Source organism: Oncorhynchus keta, chromosome 34 (assembly GCF_023373465.1).
Source record: "Oncorhynchus keta strain PuntledgeMale-10-30-2019 chromosome 34, Oket_V2, whole genome shotgun sequence".
Lineage (NCBI taxonomy): Eukaryota > Metazoa > Chordata > Actinopteri > Salmoniformes > Salmonidae > Oncorhynchus > Oncorhynchus keta.
Window position 1 is genome coordinate 69,359,323 of NC_068454.1, and position 23,767 is coordinate 69,383,089.

At 42.8% G+C, this 23,767-nt stretch overlaps 1 protein-coding gene across 1 annotated transcript in view; it reads right to left on the bottom strand.

Moving 5' to 3' along the window:
* Positions 1 to 4,860: 4,860 nt before the first annotated feature.
* The window catches only part of LOC118371074 (t-SNARE domain-containing protein 1), a 138,155-nt gene continuing 119,248 nt past the window's right edge, over positions 4,861 to 23,767 (bottom strand). Inside the window, exon 12 of the mRNA XM_052494581.1 lies at positions 4,861 to 5,157. The gene's annotated coding sequence lies outside the window, so the exon portion shown is untranslated. The remainder of the gene's footprint in view (positions 5,158 to 23,767) is intronic.

Consider the following 23,767-nt stretch of genomic DNA (forward strand, 5'->3'; position numbering starts at 1 on the left):
TTTAGACTTACAGTTGAAGTCAGAAGTTTACATACACCTTAGCAAATACATTCAAACTCAGTTTCTCACAATTCCTGACATTTAATCCTAGCAAAAAATCCCTGCCTTAGGTCAGGTAGGATCACCACTTTATTTTAAGAATATGAACTGTCAGAATAATAGTAGAGAGAATGATTTATTTCAGCTTTTATTTCTTTCATCACATTTCTAGTGGGTCAGAAGTTTACATACACTCAATTAGTATTTGGTAGCATTGCCTTTAAAACTTCTTAGGGCTGCAATCCCGTTAACGGGATGATATGACAACAGCCAGTGAAAGTGCAGGGTGCCAAATTCAAAACAACAGAAGTCTCATAATTAAAATTCCTCAAATTCCTCAAACATACATTTTATACCGTTTTAAAGGTAATCTTGTTGTTAATCCCACCACAGTGTCCGATTTCAAATAGGCTTTACAGCGAAAGCACCACAAACGATTATGTTAGGTCACCACCAAATCACAGAAAAATTCAGCCATTTTTCCAGCCAAAGAGAGTCACAAAAAGCAGAAAAAAAGAGAGTCACAAAAAGCAGAAATAGAGATAAATTTCATCACTAACCTTTGATGATCTTCATCAGATGACACTCATAGGACTTCATGTAACACAATACATATATGTTTTGTTTGATAAAGTTCATATTTATATAAAGAAATCTCACGTTACATTGGCGCGTTACGTTCACTAGTTCCAAAAACATCCGGTGATATTGCAGAGCCACATCATTTTACAGAAATACTCATTATAAATGTCGATAAATACAATTGTTAGACATGAAAATATAGTTATACCTCTCCTTAATGCAACCGCTGTGTCAGATTTTAAAAAAACTATACCTGAAAGCATACCATGCAATAATCTTAGACAGGGCTCAGAAAATAAATAAAAATATCCGCTATGTTGGAGTCAACAGAAATCAGAAATCACTTTATAAATATTCCCTTACCTTTGGCAATCTTCATCAGAATGCACTCCCAGGAATCCTAGTTACACAATAAATGCTTGATTTGTTCGATAATGTCCATTATTTATGTCCAAGTAGCTACTTTTGTTAGTGAGTTTAGTACACAAATCCAAACGCTCGTGCAGGTCCATTCGAACGTCGGACAAAAACTTCAAGACACTTGTCAAAGTAACTATAGAATCAATCTTTAGGATGTTGTTATCATAAATGTTCAATAAAGTTCCAACCGGAGAATTCCTATGTCTGTAGAGAAGCCATGGAACGCAGGTCGCTATCATGTGAAATGCGCATGACCAGGACCTGGCTCTCTGCCAGACCACTGACTCGAAGAGCTCCCCGCCGGCTCCACAACACAGTAGAAGCCTCATTCAAGTTTGTAAAGATGGTTGACATCTATTGGAAGCCCTAGGAAGTGCAAATTTATCCATTTCCCACTGTGTATTCAATAGGGGCTGGGTTGAATATCGACCAACCTCAGATTTTCCACTTCCTGTTTGGATTTCTTCTCAGGTGTTTGCCTGTTATACTCACAGACATCATTCAAACAGTGTCAGAAACTTCAGAGTGTTATCTATCCAATACTGATAATAATATGCATATATTAGCAACTGGGACTGAGGAGCAGGCTTTCATCCAAGCTACTCAATACTGTCCCTGCAGCCATAAAAAGTTGTTTAACTTGGGTCAAACGTTTTGGGTAGCCTTCCACAAGCTTCCCACAATAAGTTGGGTGAATTTTGGCCCATTCTTCCTGACAGAGCTGGTGTGACTGAGTCGGGTTTGTAAGCCTCCTTGCTCGCACACACTTTTTCAGTCCGGCCAATACATTTTTTATAGGGTTGAGATCAGGGCTTTGTAATGGCCACTCCAATACCTTCACTTTGTTGTCCTTAAGCCATTTTGCCACAACTTTGGAAGTATGCTTGAGGTCATTGTCCATTTGGAAGACCCATTTGCAATCAAGCTGTAACTTCCTGACTGATGTCTTGAGATTTTGCTTCAATATATCCACATAATTTTCCTGACTCATGGTGCCATCTATTTTGTGAAGTGCACCAGACCCTCCTGCAGAAAAGCACCCCCACAACATGATGCAGCCACCCCCGTGCTTCACTGTTGGGATGGGGTTCTTCGGCTTGCAAGTCTCCCCTTTTTCCTCCAAACATAACAATGGTCATTATGGCCAAACAGTTCTATTTCTGTTTCATCAGACCAGAGGACATTTCTCCAAAAAGTATGATCTTTGTCCCTATGTGCAGTTGCAAACTGTAGTCTGTCCTTTTCATGGCAGTTTTGGAGCAGTGGCTTCTTCCTTGCTGAGTGGCCTTTCAGGTTATGTCGATATAGGACTTGTTTTACTGTGGATATAGATACTTTTGTACCTGTTTCCTCCAGTATCTTCACAAGGTCCTTTCTGATGTTTTGGGATTGATTTGCACTTCACACCAAAGTACGTTCATCTCTAGGAGACAGAACACGTCTCCTTCCTGAGCGGTATGACGGCTGCGTGGTCCCATGGTGTTCATACTTGCGTACTATTGTTTGTACAGATAAACGTGGTACATTCAAGTGTTTGGAAATTACTCCCAAAGATGAACCAGACTTGTGGAGGTCTACAATTTATTTTCTGAGGTCTTGGCTGATTTCTTTTGATTTTCCATGATGTCAACCAAAGAGGAAGGCCTTGAAATATATCCACAGGTACACCTCCATTTGACTCAAATGATGTCATTTAGCCTGTCAGAAGCTTCTAAAGCCATGACATAATTTTCTGGAATTTTCCAAGCTGTTTAAAGGCACAGTCAACTTAATGGATGTAAACTTCTGACCCACTGGAATTGTGAAACAGTGATTTATAAGTGAGATAATCTGTCTGTAAACTATTGTTGGAAAAATGAATGGTGTCATGCACAAAGTAGACTGTAGTTTGTTAACAATACATTTGTGGAGCGGTTGAAAAACGAGTTTTAATGACTCCAACCTAAGTATATGTAAACTTCTGACTTAAACCGTACCTACCAAAGTTAGCATGTTTAAGAGGAAATATTGAACCACTAACATAATGTAGGTCTCAATCATTGGTCATTCTGTACAGCAGGCAAAACACAACAGTACTGCTATTTGGAAAGAGTAAAACATTCTCATATTCACTTCTGATATCTAGGAGATTTTATTTATAAAAAAAACACAATGTAAGTACATTTCACAATGGTAAAATAAAGAGCTGAGGAGTAATAGGTGCTACAAATTCCTTTCTGAACATCACAACGTTCTCATAACGTTCCCATTGTGAATAATCATATTTTGCGACGCTGAGAATTTTTACAAGCAGTGAAGGAACATATCACAGCAATGAAGCACAACTTAATTCAAACAGAAAAAGTTCACAAGTATCCACAGCTATCATTCATCTTCTTATCACCCACACCACAATTCTAGAAACTTTAAGCTTTTGTCAGGGATATGAGAAGCTACAGTAAGTTACATCACCTTAAATATATGCATAGATTTGAATAGTGATGCCAGACCTTGAAGATAGGTTCCTAGTAGAGACTGCTGAGGGGAGGACGGCTCATAATAATGGCTGGAACGGAGTATGGAATGGCGTCAAACACACGGAAACCATGTTTTGATGTTTTTAATACCAATCCAACATTCCGCTCCAGCCATTGCCACGAGTCCTTCCTCCCCAATTAGAGTGCCACCAACGTCCTGTGATAGATTCACAAACATTTTGGTGCTTTTGGTTAATTTTGTTCCTTTTCTCTGCAAGGTACAAATTAAAAAACCCAAATGAATATCTGGGCACACTGACTCAGTAAGACTAAGAGAAAATAACAATAATAAAACACTTCAGATTTGTGTATGCATGCGATGAGTTAAGAGCTAGAGCCCACTGATGCCGGGGGATTGTAAGGGAAGAGTGATAATAAAAGATGCATGACGTCGGAGGCAGAAAAGGCTAGGAGCTGACACTGACGCTGCACACTGAAGCTGCACACTGAAGAGTCTTACCCATCTTTTCAGAGAACTCAGTGATAACACACACATACAGCCCATGGGAGAAGTCAGAGAGATGATAATCACCCCTCTGAGAGATTAATTAAGTCTATTACTATCTCTAAATAAGCCTTCCTGGAAAATATGTAACTGAATGAAACATTTGGAGGGAATGGAGGGAAAGTGGTTGACTCTACTGCCTATTGATTGGCCAGAGGGTGAGTGCTTCAGGCGATCAACAAACCTGTAATTTATGTCACATGTTCCACTCTTTACACTCAGATCATGGCAGATAGATATGTTTGTGTGCAAGTGTGTCTGTGTTTGCATGAGTGAGAGAGAGAGAGAGAGAGAGAGAGAGAGAGAGAGAGAGAGAGAGAGAGAGAGAGAGAGAGAGAGAGAGAGAGAGAGAGAGAGAGAGAGAGAGAGAGAGAGGGAGAGGATAGCAAGAGTAAAATGATAGTAAAATAAGACTGAAAAAAGCTGTAAATCATATTTTAAAGTACTGTTTTTATCACACCATTTGATTCATTTTTGTCTAATGATCATTTATGTATTCATATAATCATAAGTACTACACAACATTTTAATATCATACTTCGTAGATACAGTAGCATCAGGTAAATATGATCCAGTGCTTAAAAACAGTAAACAGTAAAACAGTAAAAGTGAACAAACACAGAGGAAAACAGGGTAAAGTAAGTGGATACATCAATACCTCTCTTCCATGATTGGCTGGTTGGCTGCCACAGCTACCACAGTTAGGTACAGTATAAATGAACCACAGTAGACTAGTATGCCATTCATTTGAAGATGATAATATAAGTACCAACTATCCCCCCCACTCCCCCCCCCTGCCACACACACACACACACACACACACACACACACACACACACACACACACACACACACACACACACACACACACACACACACACACACACACACACACACACACACACACACACACACACACTCATATACCTGCACACACCAAATATCTAACTACATAACCAAGGAGAGACAGCCATGACAAAGTAGAGGTGTTGGTGTGTGGCAGCCCCTCCTGTTTGAGACTGCTGGTACAGGTCAGCGGTCAGGTGGTCAGGTTGGGCAGAAGCAGAGAGGTCACAGCACTATGACTGCAGCTACCTGGGAAACACAAGCACACCAGACAACATGCATCAATCATTAACCAGCGCTATATAGGCAAGTCTAAGCCAATACCACAGGTGTAATATTCATGTACATATACCTTTACCTTTACATCCACTACTAACTGCCTTAGGCTTATATTATTTTCACTTTTATTTTATGAATTATTAATTGGTAAGGAACTAATTTGTACTTTTTATTATGGAAGTGACACAAGGTCGTGGGTAGTATTTTATGATTGGTGGTCAGTGTATGAGTTCTAATTACGTCTGGGCCAGAGTTCAACTTGCTGGAGATCCAAATGGTTCATTAATTAGCAGCCCCCTGTGATGGGCATGAAGTAGAACCACAAAAGGCCACAGTGCATCACTTTTATCTCAAATTATACTCAGGGGTTGGCCAACTCATCTGTTAATTACAGCATGTAGCTAAGATGATCTAAGGGTTATGCAGCACACAATATGAAAATAAAATATACAGCGTTGTACTTTAGATGTTTATGTTATGCGTCTAACTATACAACTTCTAAAATGATTTCAGGGTTATACTGTATGTTGTGCTGAGAAAATACCATGTATTGTGCTGTAGATTAATTGTTTATGTTATTTTGAACTATTCAATCGTTATCGTTCCATGTCATAATTGAAGGCGTAAATTAATAGACATCTGGGGTGAGTCACATAGACCTATTGCTGAGATCGGCTTTGTATTGAACCCACAGGGCAAACAACACCCACAGGGCAAAGAATGGCTTCTTCCTCCAACTACCTCTGCCTCACACCTGACACTATGGAGTCCATTCTTCCAAGCTGTCTGTCACTCAGTCTGTCTTTCTCTATTTCTTCTCTCCTCTCCAGTCAGTCCATAACTACCTTTCCAAATACGTCCATTGGAGGGGTCTGGCGGTCATGTCAGAGGGGGCGAATCACCAAAGCAGATCTCTCTCCTCACTCTTTCTTTCTCTTCTCTATCTACTACTACTCAAAACCTGACCAGCCAATCTCTGATTAAAACTCACCCCACCTTATTTCAAAGAGAAAGGGAAAGAGAGAGGGAAAGAGGGAGGGAGAAAGAAAGGGTGAGAGAAAGACAAGAGAGAGAGAGAGAGAGAGAGAGAGAGAGAGAGAGAGAGAGAGAGAGAGAGAGAGAGAGAGAGAGAGAGGGATTGCGAGAGGCCACAGTCTATGAAATGGGGGTAGAGTTCCTGCAATCCTTTTTGAGAGACTGATGGCCATTGGCTGAGACTGCCCGTGGCCAGGCATGCCTGTTTGGGTAAGAGTCTAGAAGAGAAAAGACCCACACAACTGAAGTTGGAAAAAAAATACGCACCACTGTGGTGTTTTATTTATCATTCAACTTTCAATCATGTAGATCTGTCTAATTTAGACATTATATATTTTTTTATCAAGATAGATCCTAGTTGTAAGAAAGGCAAGCAAGTGCAACCAGCAGCTTTACAATATTCCAAGTTCCTGCGACACACAAAACAAGGAAATTGAAAATGAAAAACTCAGACCTGCTTGTATATCATTATGATCTTTGGTAAAGCACTTGTTTTTAGGGCAATATCAGTAGAAATGTTACAAATATGGAGGTTCAGGACCAGTGGAAGCTCCTCAGAGGAGGAAGGGGAGGACCTTCCTACTCAATGAATTTCATTTTTTATTTTTTATGTGAAACATAAAAAATAAAAATAAAAATTCAAATAAAACTTTACTAAACACAGTATATTCACGTCACCAAATTATTGATGAAAAAACACTGTTTTGCAATGAAGGTCTACAGTAGCCTCAACAGCACTCTCTTGGGTAGCACCACGGTGTAGCAGAAGGACAGATAGTTTCCGTTCTCCTCTGGGTACATTGACAATATAAAACCTAGGTGGCTTATGGTTCTAACCCCCTTCCATAGCCTTACACTGTAATTATGACAACTTCAGAGCTTTTGCAGCATCAACTGACATGATCATGTCCACCCAATCAAAGGATCAGAGAATGAATCTAGTACTGAAAGCACAAGCTACAGCTAGCTGGTACTGCAGTGCATAACATGTGGTGAGTATTTTAACAGCTTTGAACAAATACATTTCTTAAAAATGTTCACTTTCACTTACTTAGCTAGAGAATGCAGCTAGCTAGTTTAGCATACTCAAACACACGGCTCAAACAGAGAGGGATGCCATGTTAGCTTGTTGGCTATGGCTATCCAACACTGGAACTCTTCTAAGTCAAGATACGCTTTAGATTTTATTAATTTATTGCCAGCAGGGCCCGCCAGTGTAATTGCTCAACTGCTTTCTGTACACTGTACTGCATGATTGTAGCGGATTTACTAGCGAGTTAGTTCTAGCTATGTTGACTATGATGATAGCTAATATGATGTCAATATGGTGTGGTGGGGGGAGTATACAGGAATATAATGGATACAAAAAAATAAAATAAAAGAAATGATGAAATGAAATGAAGAAACCATTAACTTGATAGAACCCACAATCTATTTGCACCCTGCCCTACCATCCATACCCTGATTGGAGTAAACTAACGGACAACAATACTTCAACTGCTACTTCTACTGCTCACATGTATGGTGCATGTAGTTAAATAATTATACAAATATTCTTCATTTCCTCTTTCTGCAAGTGCTGGATTTTCAACCAACCGACCATTCATTCTGATCTTAGAGAGGTGGAGGGTGGAGAGGAGGAAAGAGTATGAAGTTTGACAGGGGGATGAAGATGACTACGCTGCAGACCTCTGTCTATGAAAAGACCCCAGGCTTCCGTCAGATTGGTGATTGTATACCCATCTGAACGATGTCCTGATCCAGACAGGTTGGAATGATGCCAGGAAGGAGGGGGAAGATAAGAGAGAGAGGCACAGATGAACTGATGGAATGAGAGAACAAAACGTTTTTGGGGAGAAATAGGGAAATAAAAATGGGGAGAATTGTGGATAAAAATGGGGAGTATGGTGGATAAAATGAATGGGACAGAGTAGAGAACAAGAAAAGACAAAGAGAGAGCGTAATTGAGAATGAGAGTGGGCAAAAGAGAAAGTGAACGAGAGAAAGAGAAACAGAGAGAGATTGATCTATCAAGAGAGAAAACGGAAGGAAGAGAAAAGGAGAGAGAGAGAGCGAGGTAGAGAGTAACGGTAGGGAGATATGGTGCTTTGAAGAGATCAGAGGGCATGAGGCTACCCCGTCTCCCTGGCACACACACACAGAGGGAGAGAGAGCTCTGCCAGTATCACCCACTTCAAAGCTCTGTCTCTGTGCCACCACAACGGAGACCCCCTTCTCCTTCCGGAAGAGTCTGGGAGACACACACATGCATCTACGCACGCACGCACGCGCACGCACACACACACACACACACACACACACACACACACACACACACACACACACACACACACACACACACACACACACACACACACACAGATGAATCTTCTGCAGTGTATCTTGGGTAAAGCAAGGGGGCGCTAGAAAGCTGTTTGAACATAACTCCACATAACATAACTTTCCATGTCATTGAAAGACGTGGGTGGAAAGGAGGGAGGAAAGGAGGGAGGAAAGGAGGGAGGAAATGAGGAAGGTTAGGAGGGAGGGAATGAAAGCCAATAAACACAGACAGTCCCCAAGATGAATGCTCAAGTGACAAGCTGAGGGAAAAAGCAATGCAGCAGTTTAGACATCTGGTAATGTGCCTCAGTAGATCCATTTCCTGCAATCAAACAATATAACAACTCCAGACAGACAGTCTAATGAGAAAAAGACAGGAGATGAACTGAATTAAAAAATATATTGTTGAAAGTGTCAAGTTACTGTACTGTACTGTAGATAACATAGACAAGTCAGACAACAGACCAGTGGAGGCTGTTGTCACATTAAATCACGTTTGATACCTTAATCCATTCCACCCATTACAATGATCCAGCTTCCCTTCACTTGCCTGCACTGCAAAAGACATGTCAAATCTCCTTTGTACTGAGTGAGTTGGTGGAGATGTTTACTATCACCCAGCCAGAGTGAAGGAAGATTTAGAAGTCAAACTGAGATCCAGGGTGGATGGGATCAATGTGAGCAGCTGGGGAGGGGTTGTGTTTTGAAGGCCCCTGTTCTGTCCGTCACGGCCCATTTCCAGCAGAGCCAGTGTCCAGATGCATGGAGCTGATAGGCCGTATCAATTACAACCCAAACTGTCTCCATGGCACAGCTATCACAGCTATCGATTGTCAGTCACAGGCTGGATGAATGGCGTAGACTCAGAGCCAACAGGTTGACCGGGTGGTGTGTGTGTGATTGTGGGGGGAAAGAGGGAAGAGGAGAAGCAGATATTTCGCATGACAGCCTAGTTTGACCACTCACATTCAAGTGAGTGGTGAGTTCTCAAGTGAGTATTACTCAGTCTCTCTATCTTAACAAATTTGATGGCTACACCATTGTGTACAACAGTATATCCAATATGAACCTAGCTCACCCATTGTACTGAATATCAGACCTACAGTCTGTCTACTCAAATACACTGGTGAGCACAATGACATAGTGGATGGATTTATGCTGCCTCTTTAACCCTCCATGTGAGGTCCCTCCATACCTAAGCTGCTACCCACCATCCATCCTTTCCTCTATCCCTTGATTGACTCTCTCCAAAATGGCATCTGTCTGTGTGAGGAGCTCTGTGTTGATCAGGCTGGTGTAATGACAGCCTAAGCTGTTCGTTGGAAGGTCTCACACATTAAGGCGCTGGCCAATCAGCTTTAGGTAATCTCAGCTCTTCTTCCTGGAGAATGCTGGCTATGCTGAGCAGGCTTGGTTTGAGCAGCTGGGGATATATGTGTGTGTGTGTGTGTGTGTGTTTTGATGTGTCTATGTGTTTGGGGTGTATCATTCTGAAATGATAAGATTTACAGTAAATGGAGAGTAATTAAAACATGTATTTGAAAGCTGTGTTAATCATTTTCACCATAGGTACTAATTTGTGAAATGTGTTACTGCTAGTCTCAGATCACCTGTATCACATAGTGATGTGTTTTCTCATGGAAAGAGAAACGACAGTGACAGTCCCTCACCCACAGAGCAACAGTAATCCCCTGCAGCAAAGTTTGGAGTAAGCTGACCGCATGGAAAAAGATAAACAAGGATTTTCATTCTTCACCCCGTAATGGAAAATTGCACAGCACTTTCTCTCCTCAGCATTTATCGCTAATCAAGTTTTTTTTTAAAAATCCATACAATCTAATTTACTGCAATCATTTCTACACACAAAATATACTTTCTAATTCTTTGCACATTGTTTTCTTTCTTCCATTTTATTTAGCTATTTCCCTCTTACTTTAGGGAAGATATCAGAAGCAGAAATAGGTTGAGCAACAAGGCCTGAATCCACAATATCAAAACAATCTGAATTGGAATTTTTATTTAAATTGACTCCTATCATTTAACAAAATACAGCCATTTTCTCAATAATAAAAAACTGCAAAGTCTCCCAAACATCTGAAGTTAACAAAAGGAAAAGTGACAGTCAGAGTGAAACATTCTGAAAGCAAAAAGAAAACGTTTTCTTCCCTTCCCTCGTAGAGCAGAGGATAGATTGAGGACGTCAGTGACGAATGTCTTGCATTAACTTTGTTGTTTATTTTCCCCCGGAAGCAGTGAAATAACCCTATTAAATCAAGTAGTCACTCGACCATTAATCTCAATGCAGCTGACTAGTCCCTCAAAGCTAAATGGGGTTTAGAATTTGCATGAGGCGAGTTTACCCACAAAGCCTTGCCTAAGAGGATTGCAGTTCAGACAGAGAGCTTATTGTCACACTTGTTCATAGACACAGATTAACGGTAGTAGACCACAAAAGGACTGCACTAACTTCATGGCAAGGCGCACAAGTTCCCCCTCACTGCATTGCTAGTGAAGAGATCTCTCTTTCAGGGGCGGAAATACAGAAAATTACAATGCAGCAGTTACTTCTGTGACATCTATGGATTAATAGCTACTCTGTACTCTTGATTTCCTTTCATTTCACATAAGTACTTACTGCATGGTTATTTGCCTGTTTGACTTTAGTTTCAAAATCAGGTGTTTATGGACACTAGAAAGGCCTGAAAATACAGTATTTTGGGTAACACAGATTGTTCTGGCATTTCTCACATAGAAACTTAATTGGGAGGAATGATGGTGAATATGCTTTTTATATTTGTATCACAAGCCATTTTGGGGAGAATCATGATGAAAGTGGCCATTTTAGGTCAATTTTAGCCCTATACATTCCTCTTGTCAGCAGCCTGATCACTACAAATAAACTTTGATATAAAGCATTTGAAAAGGTTGTGAGAACGTCGATATATGCCTTCCTCAGCACTCACAAAAAAAAGAAAAATGATTGCCCAGCACTGGGCAATAACAGACGGAGTGCGCTGCTTAGACCACTGCGTCACCGTAGTTCACAATGCTCCAGCAAGCCGTGAGAAGAGTTGATGATAGTTGACGGAAACACCAAGCGCATTGTTTTCTTTTATTTCGTTTTAAGCCTTCCCCAAACCATAGCCCTAATCTTAACCACTCGAAATGAATGCCTAAACTATTAACCTTAGAGTTGTTTCTATTTTAACCCTGTAACTACACAGGATGAACTCTGTAAACACGCAGAATTAATGTGTAAAAAATAGACCTTCATCCATAATTACGTCGGATTCCCGAAAGGAAAATGTGAGATATTGTTGCTGGTAAGACCCTATGATCTGTGACCGCACATGATACAGACAATATATTGGTGTCATTATACACCTTGTACAGTGCCTTCAGAAAGTATTCACACCCCTTTTCCACATTTTGTTGCGTTACAGCCTGAATTTAAAATGTATTAAATTTAGATTTTCTGTCACTGGCTTACATACAACACTCCATAATGTCAAAGTGGAATTACATTTTTAGAAATGTTTACAAATGAATAAAAATGGAAAAGCTGAAAATGTATGTCTTAAAAGTCAATAAGTATTCTACCCCTTTGTTATGGCAAATCAAAATAAGTTCAGGAGTAAATATGTGAATAACAAGTCACATAATAACTTGTATGGTTTCACTCTGTGTGCAATAGCAGTGTTCTTGATACTCCCCATCCTGGATCCGGGAGCGTAATCATCGACTGACACTAATTAGCATAACGCAACGGACATAAATATTAGTAGAAAATATTCCTATTCATGAAAATCACAAGTGAAATATATTGAGACACAGCTTAACCTTTTGTTAATCACCCTGTCATCTCAGATTTTCAAAATATGTTTTGCAGCCAAAGTAAGACAAGCATTTGTGTAAGTTTATCGATAGCCTAGCATAGCATTATGTCCAGCTAGCAGGAGGTAACTTGGTCACGGAAATCAGAAAGGCAATCAAATTAAATTCTTTACCTTTGATGAGCTTCGGATGTTTTCACTCACGAGACTCCCAGTTAGATAGCCAATGTTCCTTTTTTCCATAAATATTATTTTTGTAGGTGAAATAGCTATGTTTGTTCTTCACGTTTGGCTGAGAAATCGACCGGGAATTGCAGTCACGAAAACGCCTAAAAATATTCCAAATTAGCTCCATAATATTTACAGAAACATGGCCAACGTTGTTTATAATCAATCCTCAGGGTGTTTTTCAAATATCTATTTGATAATATATCCACCGGGACAATTGGTTTTTCAGTAGGACCGATTGGAAAAATGGCTACCTCCGTATTTTACGCAAGAATCATTCTGAGAGCCATCAGGTGACCACTTACACAATGTAGCCGCTTACGGTATTCTTCAACATAAATGCGTAAAACTACCTCACAATGCTGTAGACACCTTGGGGAATACGTAGAAAAAGTAATCTGGTTGATAGACGATTCACTGCTCAATAGGGACACATTGGAACGCAGAGCTTTCAAAACACAAGGCACTTCCGGATTGGATTTTTCTCAGGCTTTCGCCTGCAATATCAGTTCTGTTATCCCCACAGACAATATTTTTACAGTTTTGGAAACTTTAGAGTGTTTTCTATCCTAAGCTGTCAATTATATGCATATTCTAGCATCTGGTCCTGAGAAATAGGCCATTTACTTTGGGTACGTTATTTTTCCAAAAATGAAAATACTGCCCCCTAGTCACAACAGTCAACAATACAATTTGAATGACTCCATCATCTCTGTAGCCCACACGTACAATTATTTGTAAGGTCCCTCCACAAAGACCAGAGAGGTTTTATAATGCCTCACAAAGAAAGGCACCTATTGGTAGATGGGTAAAAGAAAGAGACATTAAATATCCATTGGAGCATGTTATTAATCAAGTCACTACAAAGATACAGGCATCCTTGCTAGCTCAGTTGCCGGATAGGAAGAAACCCTCTCAGGGGTTTCACCATGAGGACAATGGTGACTTTAAAACAGTTTTAGAGTTTGTTTTATTTTAATTTTTTTAAAGAGGTGGATCAACTTTAATATTGCGGATAGAATGTTGCTTCCATCAATGTAATTGTCTGCATCATTTCCAATCCCCCATATACTTTATTCAACACACAGTTGAAGTCGGAAGTTTACATACACCTTACTAAATACATTTAAACTCAGTTTTTCACAATTCCTGACATTTAATCCAAGTAAAAATTCCCTGTTCTTAGGTCAGTTAGGATCACCACTTTATTGTAAGAATGTGAAATGTCAGAATAGTAAGTAGAGAGAATAATTTATTTCAGCTTTTATTTCATTCATCACTTTCCCAGTGGGTTAGAAGTTTACATACACTCAATTAGTATTTGGTAGCATCGCCGTTAAATTGCTTAACTTGGGTCAAACTTTTCAGTTAGCCTTCCACAAGCTTCCCACAATAAATTGCATGAATTTTGGCAATTTTGGCAGCTCCTGACAGAGCTGGTGTAACTGAGTTAGGTTTGTAGGCCTCCTTGCTTGCACACGCTTTTTCAGTTCTGCCCACAAATGTTCTATAGGGTTGAGGTCAAGGCTTTGTGATGGCCACTCCAATACATTGACGTTGTTGTCCTTAAGTCATTTTGCCACAACTTTGGAAGTATGCTTGGGGTCATTGTCCATCTGGAAGACCCATTTGTGAGCAAGCTTTAACTTCCTGACTGATGTCTTGAGATGTTGCATAAATATATCCACAGCATTTTCCTGCCTCATTATGCCATCTATTTTGTGAAGTGCACCAGTCCCTCCTGCAGCAAAGCACTCCCACAACATGATGTTGCCACCCCCGTGCTTCAGGGTTGGGATGGTGTTCTTCAGCTTGCAAGCCTCCCCCTTTTTCCTGCAAACATAACGATGGTAATTATGGCCAAACAGTTCTATTTTTGTTTCATCAGACCAGAGGATATTTCTCCAAAAAGTACGATCTTTGTCCCCCATGTGCAGTTGCAGTGGTCTGTAGTCTGTAGTCTATAGTCTGGCTTATAATGGCGGTTTTGGAGCAGTGGCTTCTTCCTTGCTGAGCGGCCTTTCAGGTTAAGTCGATATAGGACTCGTTTTACTGTGGATATAAATACTTTTGGGGCTGTTTCCTCCAGCATCTTCACAAGGTCCTTTCTGTTGTTCTGGGATTGATATGCACTTTTCGCACCAAATTATGTTCATCTCTAGGAGACAGAACATGTCTCCTTTCTGGGCGGTATGACGGCTGCGTGGTCCCATGGTGTTTATACTTGCGTACTGTTGTTTGTACAGATGAACGTGGTACCGTAAGGCATTTGGAAATTGCTCCCAAGGATGAACCAGACTTGTGGAGGTCTACAATTTATTTTCTGAGGTCTTGTCTGATTTATTTTAATTTGCACATGATATAAAGCAAAGAGACACTGAGTTTGAAGGTAGGCCTTGAAATACATCCACAGGTACACCTCTAATTGACTAAAATGATGTCAATTAGACTATCAGAAGCTTCTAAAGCCATGACATTTTCTGGAATTTTCCACAAGTCAACTCAGTGTATGTAAACTTCTTCCCACTGGAATTGTGATACAGTGAATTATAAGTGAAATAATATGTCTGTAAACAATTGCTGGAAAAATTATTCGTGTCATGCACAAAGTAGATTGCCAAAAGTATAGTTTGTTAACAAGAAATTTGTGGAGTGGTTGAAAAACGAGTTTTAATGATTCCAACCTAAGTGTATGTCTAAGTGTACGTCTGACTTCAACTGTACATACATACTGTCACGCCCTGGTCGAAGTATTTTGTATTTATCTTCATGTATTGGGTCAGGCCAGGGTGTGGCATGGGGTTTTTGTATTGTGGTGTGTTTGTCTTGGGGTTTTGTTGGTGGTATTGGGATTGTAGCTTAGTGGGTTATCTATCAAAGTCTATGGCTGTCTGGAGTGGTTCTCAATCAGAGGCAGGTGTTTATCGTTGTCTCTGATTGGGAACCATATTTAGGCAGCCATATTCTTTGAGTTTGTCGTGGGTGATTGTCCTTAGTGTCCTTGTTCCTGTCTGTGTTAGTTTTCACTAGTATAGGCTGTTTCGGTTTTCGTTACGTTCTTTGTTTTGTAGTGTTTGTATTTTAGATTTGTGTTACGTTTTTGTTCATTAAACATGGATCGCAATCTACACGCTGCGTTTTGGTCCGACTCTCCTTCACACCTAGAAAACCGTTACAGAATCACCCACCCTAAACGGACCAAGCAGCGTGTCAACAGGCAGGAGCAGCCCAAAGAGGAGATGCGCAATAAGGATTTCTGGACATGGGAGGAAATCCTCGACGGGAGAGGACCCTGGGCTAAACCAGGGGAGTGTAGCCGCCCAAAGGTGCAGCAGGAGAAGAGGCAACAGGAGCAGCCCAAAGAGGAGGACGAACTGGACGGTGAAGGACCTTGGGCTCAGCCTGGAGAATATCGCCGCCCCAAGGAAGAACTGGAGGCGAAGAAAGCGGAGAGGCGCTGGTATGAGGAGGCAGCACGGCAATGCGGATGGAAGCCTGAGAGTCAGCCCCAAAGATTTCTTGGGGGGGGGGCTCAGGGAGAGTGTGGCAGAGTCAGGAGTCAGACCTGAGCCAACTCTCCCTGTTTATCGTGAGGAGCCAAGGAGGAGACCAGAACCAGAGCCGGTGTTGGAGGTGAGCGAAGCAGAGACTGTGAAGGAGTTAATGGGGAAATTGGAGGAGAGAGAAATGAGGGAGTTGCTGTGTTGGTGCTTTAAGCATGGAATTCGCCCGACGGAACGCGTCGGGGATTTGATGGCACCTGAGTTAGCGCACCATAATCGTCCTGAGGTGCGTGTTAGTCGGCTGGTGAAGTTGGTGCCACCCTCACGCACCAGGCCTCCTGTGCACATCCCTAGCCATGCACGTCCTGTGCCAGCACTGCTCTCAAGATCTCCAGTACGCCTTCACGGTCTAGCCCATCCTGTGCCACCTCCACACACCAGCCCTCCGGTAGCAGCTCCCCGCACCAGGCTTCCTGTGCGAGTCCTCGGTTCAGTTCCACCAGTGCCAGCACCACGCATCAGGCCTACAGTGTGCCTCGCCTCTCCAGCGCTGTCGGAGTCTCCCGCCTGTCTAGCGCTATCAGAGCCTTCCTCCTCTCCAGCGCTGCCGGAGCCTCCTGCCTGTTCAGTGCAGCCAGAGCCTTTCTCCTCTCCTGCGCTACCGGAGTCTCCCGCCTGTTCAGCGCAGCTAGAGCCTTCTTCCTCTACAGCGCTGCTAGAGTCTCCTGTCTGTTCAGCGCAGCCAGAGCTGTCAGCCTGCATGGAGCAGTCAGAGCTGTCAGTCTGCATGGAGCAGCCAGAGCTGTCAGTCTGCATGAAGCAGCCAGAGCTGCCAGTCTGCAAGGAGCTGCCAGTCTACAAGAAGCTGCCAGTCTGCAAGGAGCAGCCAGTCTGCAAGGAGCTGTCAGTCTGTCAGTCTGTAAGGAGCTGTCAGTCTGCAAGGAGCTGCCAGTCTGCACGGAGCCGCCATAGCTGCTAGTCTGTAAGAAGCCGCCAGAGCTGTCAGCCTACATGGAGCAGTCAGAGCCGCCAGTCAGCATGGAGCAGCCAGATCTTTCAGTCTGCCAGGATCCGCCAGTCAGCCAGACTCTTCCAGATCTGCCAGTCAACCAGACTCTTCCAGATCTGCCAGTCAACCAGACTCTTCCAGATCTGCTAGTCAACCAGAATCTTCCAGATCTGCCAGTCAACCAGACTCTTCCAGATCTGCCAGAACTGCCAGTCGGCCAGGATCTGCCAGTCGGCCAGGATCCGCCAGTCAGCCAGGATCCGCCAGATCCGCCAGTCAGCCAGGATCTGCCAGCCAGCCAGGATCTGGTAGATCTATCTACCTGCCTGGGCTTCCTCTCACTCCTGAGCTTCCTCTCACTCCTGAGCTTCCTCTCACTCCTGAGCTTCCTCTCACTCCCGAGCTTTCTCTCACTCCCGAGCTTTCTCTCACTCCCGAGCTTTCTCTCACTCCCGAGCTTTCCCTCAGTCCCGAGTTGCCTCAGTTCCGATCTGCTCTTCAGTCCAGTGGGTTTCTGGGTGAGGACTACTAGGCCATGGTCGGCGGCGAGGATGAACTATCCAGGGACGCGAGGAGAGGGGACTCCTTCATTGCCTGAGTGGCGTCCACGTCCCGCGCCGGAGCCGCCACCATGAACAGACGCCCACCCGGACCCTCCCTATTGTTTTGAGGTGCGTTCAGGAGTCCTTAAGGGGGGATCTGTCACGCTCTGGTCGAAGTATTTTGTATTTATCTTCATGTATTGTGTCAGGCCAGGGTGTGGCATGGGGTTTTTGTATTGTGGTGTGTTTGTCTTGGGGTTTTGTTGGTGGTATTGGGATTGTAGCTTAGTGGGTTATCTATCAAAGTCTATGGCTGTCTGGAGTGGTTCTAAATCAGAGGCAGGTGTTTATCGTTGTCTCTGATTGGGAACCATATTTAGGCAGCCATATTCTTTGAGTTTGTCGTGGGTGATTGTCCTTAGTGTCCTTGTTCCTGTCTGTGTTAGTTTTCACTAGTATAGACTGTTTCGGTTTTCGTTACGTTCTTTGTTTTGTAGTGTTTGTATTTTAGATTCGTGTTACGTTTTTGCTCATTAAACATGGATCGCAATCTACACGCTGCGTTTTGGTCCGACTCTCCTTCACACCTAGAAAACCGTTACACATACAGATATACATACACACCCATTATATATATATATATATATATATATATATATATATATATATATATATATATATATATATATATATATATATATATATATATACAGTGGGGAGAACAAGTATTTGATACACTGCCGATTTTGCAGGTTTCCGAACTTACAAAGCATGTAGAGGTCTGTAATTTTTTATCATAGGTACACTTCAACTGCGAGAGGCGGAATCTAAAACAAAAATCCAGAAAATCACATTGTATGATTTTTAAGTAATTAATTTGCATTTTATTGCATGACATAAGTATTTGATACATCAGAAAAGCAGAACTTAATATTTGGTACAGAAACCTTTGTTTGCATTTTCAGAGATCATACGTTTCCTGTAGTTCTTGACCAGGTTTCCACATACTGCAGCAGGGATTTTGGCCCACTCCTCCATACAGACCTTCTCCAGATCCTTCAGGATTTGGGGCTGTCGCTGGGCAATACGGACTTTCAGCTCCCTCCAAAGATTTTCTATTGGGTTCAGGTCTGGAGACTAGCTAGGCCACTCCAGGACCTTGAGATGCTTCTTACAGAGCCACTCCTTAGTTGCCCTGGCTGTGTGTTTCGGGTCGTTGTCACGCTGGAAGACCCAGCCACGACCCATCTTCAATGCTCTTACTGAGGGAAGGAGGTTGTTGGCGAAGATCTTGCGATACATGGCCCCATCCATCCTCCCCTCAATACGGTGCAGTCGTCCTTGCAGAAAAGCATCCCCAAAGAATGATGCGGACTCCGGCTGCAAAACCTGACTCTATAGGGGAGGGAGTGGGCATCTAGCGTCGGTGACGGCTCCGGTGCGGGGCGAATTACCCACTCCGATCGTTGGCCGCCGTGCCTGAACTGGGCACCGGCGCAGAGGAGGGCTCCGGCCTTGGAGCGGGACTGGACGCCGTGCCTGGACTGGACATCGGCTTTAAGGAAGGCTCCTGCCATGGAGCAGGACTGGACGCTGTGCCTGGACTGGGCACCGGCACAGAGGAGGGCTCCGGCCTTGGAGCGGGACTGGACGCCGTGCCTGGACTGGACATCGGCTTTAAGGAAGGCTCCTGCCATGGAGCAGGACTGGACGCTGTGCCTGGACTGGGCACCGGCACAGAAGGCTCCGGGTCTGGACTGGATGCCGTGCCTGGACTGGACATCGGCGCAGAGGAAGGCTCCGGAATTGGAGAGCGGGACTGGACACCGTGCCTGGACTGGGCATCGGCGCAGAGGAAGGCTCCTGCCCTGGAGCTGGAGGTTCTGGACTGTGGACCGTCGCAGGAGGTTCTGGACTGTGGACCGTCGTAGGACGTTCCGGACTGTGGACTGTTGTAGGAGGTTCCGGACTGTGGACTGTTGTAGGAGGTTCCGGACTGTGGACTGTTGTAGGAGGTTCCGGACTGTGGACCGTCGTAGGAGGTTCCGGACTGTGGACCGTCGCAGGATGTTCCGGACTGTGAACCGTTGCCGGAAGCTCCGGATTGTGAACCATCGCCGGAAGCTCTGGACTGTGAACCGTCTCCGGAAACTCTGGACTGGGTACCATCGTCGGAAGCTCTGGACTGGGCACCGTCACCGGAAGCATGATGCGTGGAGCCGGCACAGGTGGCACCGGACTGGTGACACGCCCTTCAGTGCGAGTGCGAGGAGCAGGCACAGGACGTACCGGACTGGGAAGGCGCACTGGAGACCTGGTGCGTAGAGCCGGCACAAATTGTACCGGAAAGATGACACATTTTGCACAGCGAGTGCGGGAAGCTGGCACAGGACGTACTGGGCTGTGGAGTCGCACTGGAGACCTGGTGCGTAGAGCCGGCACAAATTGTCCCGGAACGATGACACATTTCGCACGGCAAGTGCGGAGAGCTGGCACAGAACGTACAGGGCTGGGGAGGCGTACTGAAGACCTGGTGCGTGGAGCCGGCACCGATTTTACCAGACTGATAGCACACTCCTCAGGACGATTAAGGAGAACTGACTCAGGTGGCATCAGACTTATAACACGCTTCTTAGGGTGAATGTCGTGCCTCAGAAACCACCACAACAACTCTCTCATTTCTCTCTCCTCCAATTTCTCCATAAACTCACTGACTCTCTCCGTTAACTTTCCTCCATCTTCTCCCAGATTGGCTCTGGTTCACTCCTCGGCCCGACCACCCTGGCTCTGCCGATGTTCACTCCTCGGCTCCGTCGATTACCCACCCTAGTCACACCCCTTCCTAACCAAAATAGAGAATAAAAAGCCTCTCTATGGTCAGGGCGTGACAATAGAATTCTATTGTTTCCAGTACTTGTCTTATATTATCGCCAATGTATCGTCAATGTAAAAAACCTGTCTGATTTGGATGAATAATATCTGACAATACCTTTTTAATTCTATGCGCCAAGAATTTAGCTAGAATTTTTGCATCACAACACTGAAGTGTAAGAGGCCTCCAATTCTTTAAATGGACTGGATCTTTATACATACCACTTGGATCCTGTTTCAGTAATAATGAAATCAGACCTTCTTGTTGTGTGTCTGATAATCTACCATTTATATAGGAGTGGTTAAAACATGCTAATAATGGTCCTCTGAGCATATCAAAACAAGTTTTGTATACTTCCACGGGTATGCCATCCAGGCCTGGAGTTTTCCCAGCCTTAAAGACTTTAATTTCATCAAGAAGTTCCTCCTCTGTAATTTGGCCTTCGCATGAGTCGTTCTGCACAGATGTTAATTTTACATTATTAATAGGGAAAAAATCCATACAATTAGCTTCGGTTAGTGGAGATGGAGGAGACTGAAACAAAAACAAAAACATATTCTTAAAGTACTTTACTTCCTCTTTCAAAATATCATTCAGTGAATCATGTGTGACTCCATCATTTGTAACAAGTTTCAATACATTTTGTTTGGTGGCATTTCTATGTTGAAGATTGAAAAAGAATTTGGTGCATTTTCCCCCAAATTCCATCCAGTTCGCTTGATTTTTTATAATATATTACACTGGATCTTTCTTGAATAAGTTCCTCCATTTCTGTTTGTTTTTCCTCAAACTTATTCTGTGCCTCTATTAGTACCGTTTTTATTGCTATCTAACTGTATTGTTAGTCCTTCAATTTCCTTTGTTAATATGGACTTTTCTGACCTTTATTGCTTTTGTTTTATAGATGAGTAGTGCATGGCCTCTAACGGCACGTTTAAAAGTGGCCCATAGAATAATGGGATGCTGTACCTATGTTATGTCCGAAAAAGTCAGTTATAAATTCTTCTGTCCTAGTTATAAACAAGTTATAATCCAGTAGGCTTTGAGACAATTTCCAATATCCTCACCCACGTGGAAATTCTGTAAGAGTAATATATATGCCAATTATGTGATGATCCGACCGCATTCTGTCCCCTATCAACACTTTTTAAAAACGTTTGGTGCCAGAGAGTATGACATAAGAAAGTAATCAAGACGACTAGCTTCATTAAGCCTCCGCCATGTATATCTCACGAGGTCAGGGTATTTAAGCCTCCATATATCCACTAATTTCAATATATCCATGACATTCATGATTTCCTTAAGTGCCTGTGGGTGATAGATTGTGATGTGATATCCTTTATGTTCCATAGAGGTATTTAAAACCGTATTCAAATCCCCCACCATAATAATAGAGTCTAGTGTTGCTTGTAGAGTTGATACATTCTTTTATGTGTTTTCAAAGAAGTTTGAATCATCATTATTTGGAGCAAATTGGTAAATAAGCCGTATCTGTTTATTGTCCAATAACATATTTTAAATAATCCATCTACCTTGATGATCTGTTTGGACAATTTGCACATTTGGATCAAAATTACTGTTAATTAATATCATCACCCCTTTTGAATTTCTTTGCCCATGGGAGAAATATATTTGGCCCCCCCAGTCCTTTTTCCACAGAACTTCATCTAAAATTGTTGAATGAGTTTCCTGTAAACAACAGAGATAATTTTCATTATCTTTTAGCCAGGTAAATACTGATCGTCTTTTCTTATCATCTGCAAAGCCATTACAATTATAACTGGCTAAACTTATTTCACCACAGGTTTCAATTCTATTTATCAAAATATATGTTTGTAAATGTACCATTAAAAAGTAACATGATGATTGAGTGTCTATATAGCTGTACCATGATATTTGCATTGATACTAAATAAACCTCCAATTGGTCCCCCCTATTCCCCCTGCTAAAAAACCTCCTCATCCCGAGTTGTGTTGTCATCCCAATGCCCGGCAGACCACCCCCGACCCACCGGATCCCATAGCCCCGGAGAGACTGGGACCCATCCTTCAAAAAGAGCACACAGTGCCAGCCACAGAACAGAAGCAGATCAACCGTCAAATGCATTTCCATCGCCCTCACCTCCATTTGTATTATATATAATTAGGTATTCATATTTGTAGTAATGTAGGCAATTTAGGCAAATCATTTTTACCTCTCACCAGTCTCTCCATGACCAAAATTACATTATGGCAAGCAATTATTATATTACCAAACAATTATTGTGAATCATCCAATATTGTCCCTAACATATTTTACTCCCTCGCAACAGTTGTGGGATACACACACACTCAACCCCTTTCCTACACAACAACCATAGATTCTCAACAGTCGCACCATCTCAGAGCCCAACTCAAGAAAAGTATTGATTTATACGAATGTATATACAGTTGCAGCTGTATGAGAAGTCCTGCAAAACTGCGCCAAAAAATGGTCAGAAATGGGGAGATCTGATTAACCATTGTCACGTCCTAAATGATGGAGGTCAGATATACCCCCTTCCCCTGAAACACCCACAATATGGTCCCCCGTAGTATACGGGGGACCATATTGTGGGTGTTTCAGACCATATTCCCAAGCATCTCCGTGGAGTCAGACCTTTGATTTTGTGCCACCAGGGCCACAATAATATGCCCCCTCTCTGAATGTCCGAGTGTGACCCCCTCCCCATGGGTTATTGCAGCTAGTGTTGCCAGCACTGCCACTGCCTGGGTGGGGGCACCTCACCGGAATTCACACCGGCTGGGTACAAGGTCGTCAAGGTTCTCATTAGCAGCTTTGAGAATTTCCTTGTATATTATGCTCACCCATCAGGGGGCTTTGGCTTTGCAGGACCAACCCTGCCAAGCAGGCTCAAAATCTTGAGGGGGAAGTGCTGCTCTAGAAGGTCTCTGACCGCATTTTGGCTGCACACAGGCCGCTTACAGCAGGCCCATAAAACAGATAGGGACTTCTCCTTAATATCTAGGTTGTTCCGGTGGGTGTCTAGGGTATAGGGTTCCATCAATATAGGACCATAAATAAATCAATTAGAAGCATAATTTATTTAAAAAATGTAGTTCCACATGATAGGACAATAAATAAATTAGATGTATAATTTATTTTAAAATGCTGTTCCACCATGATAGGACAATAAATAAATAAATAAATAAATAAGATGTATAATTCATTATAAA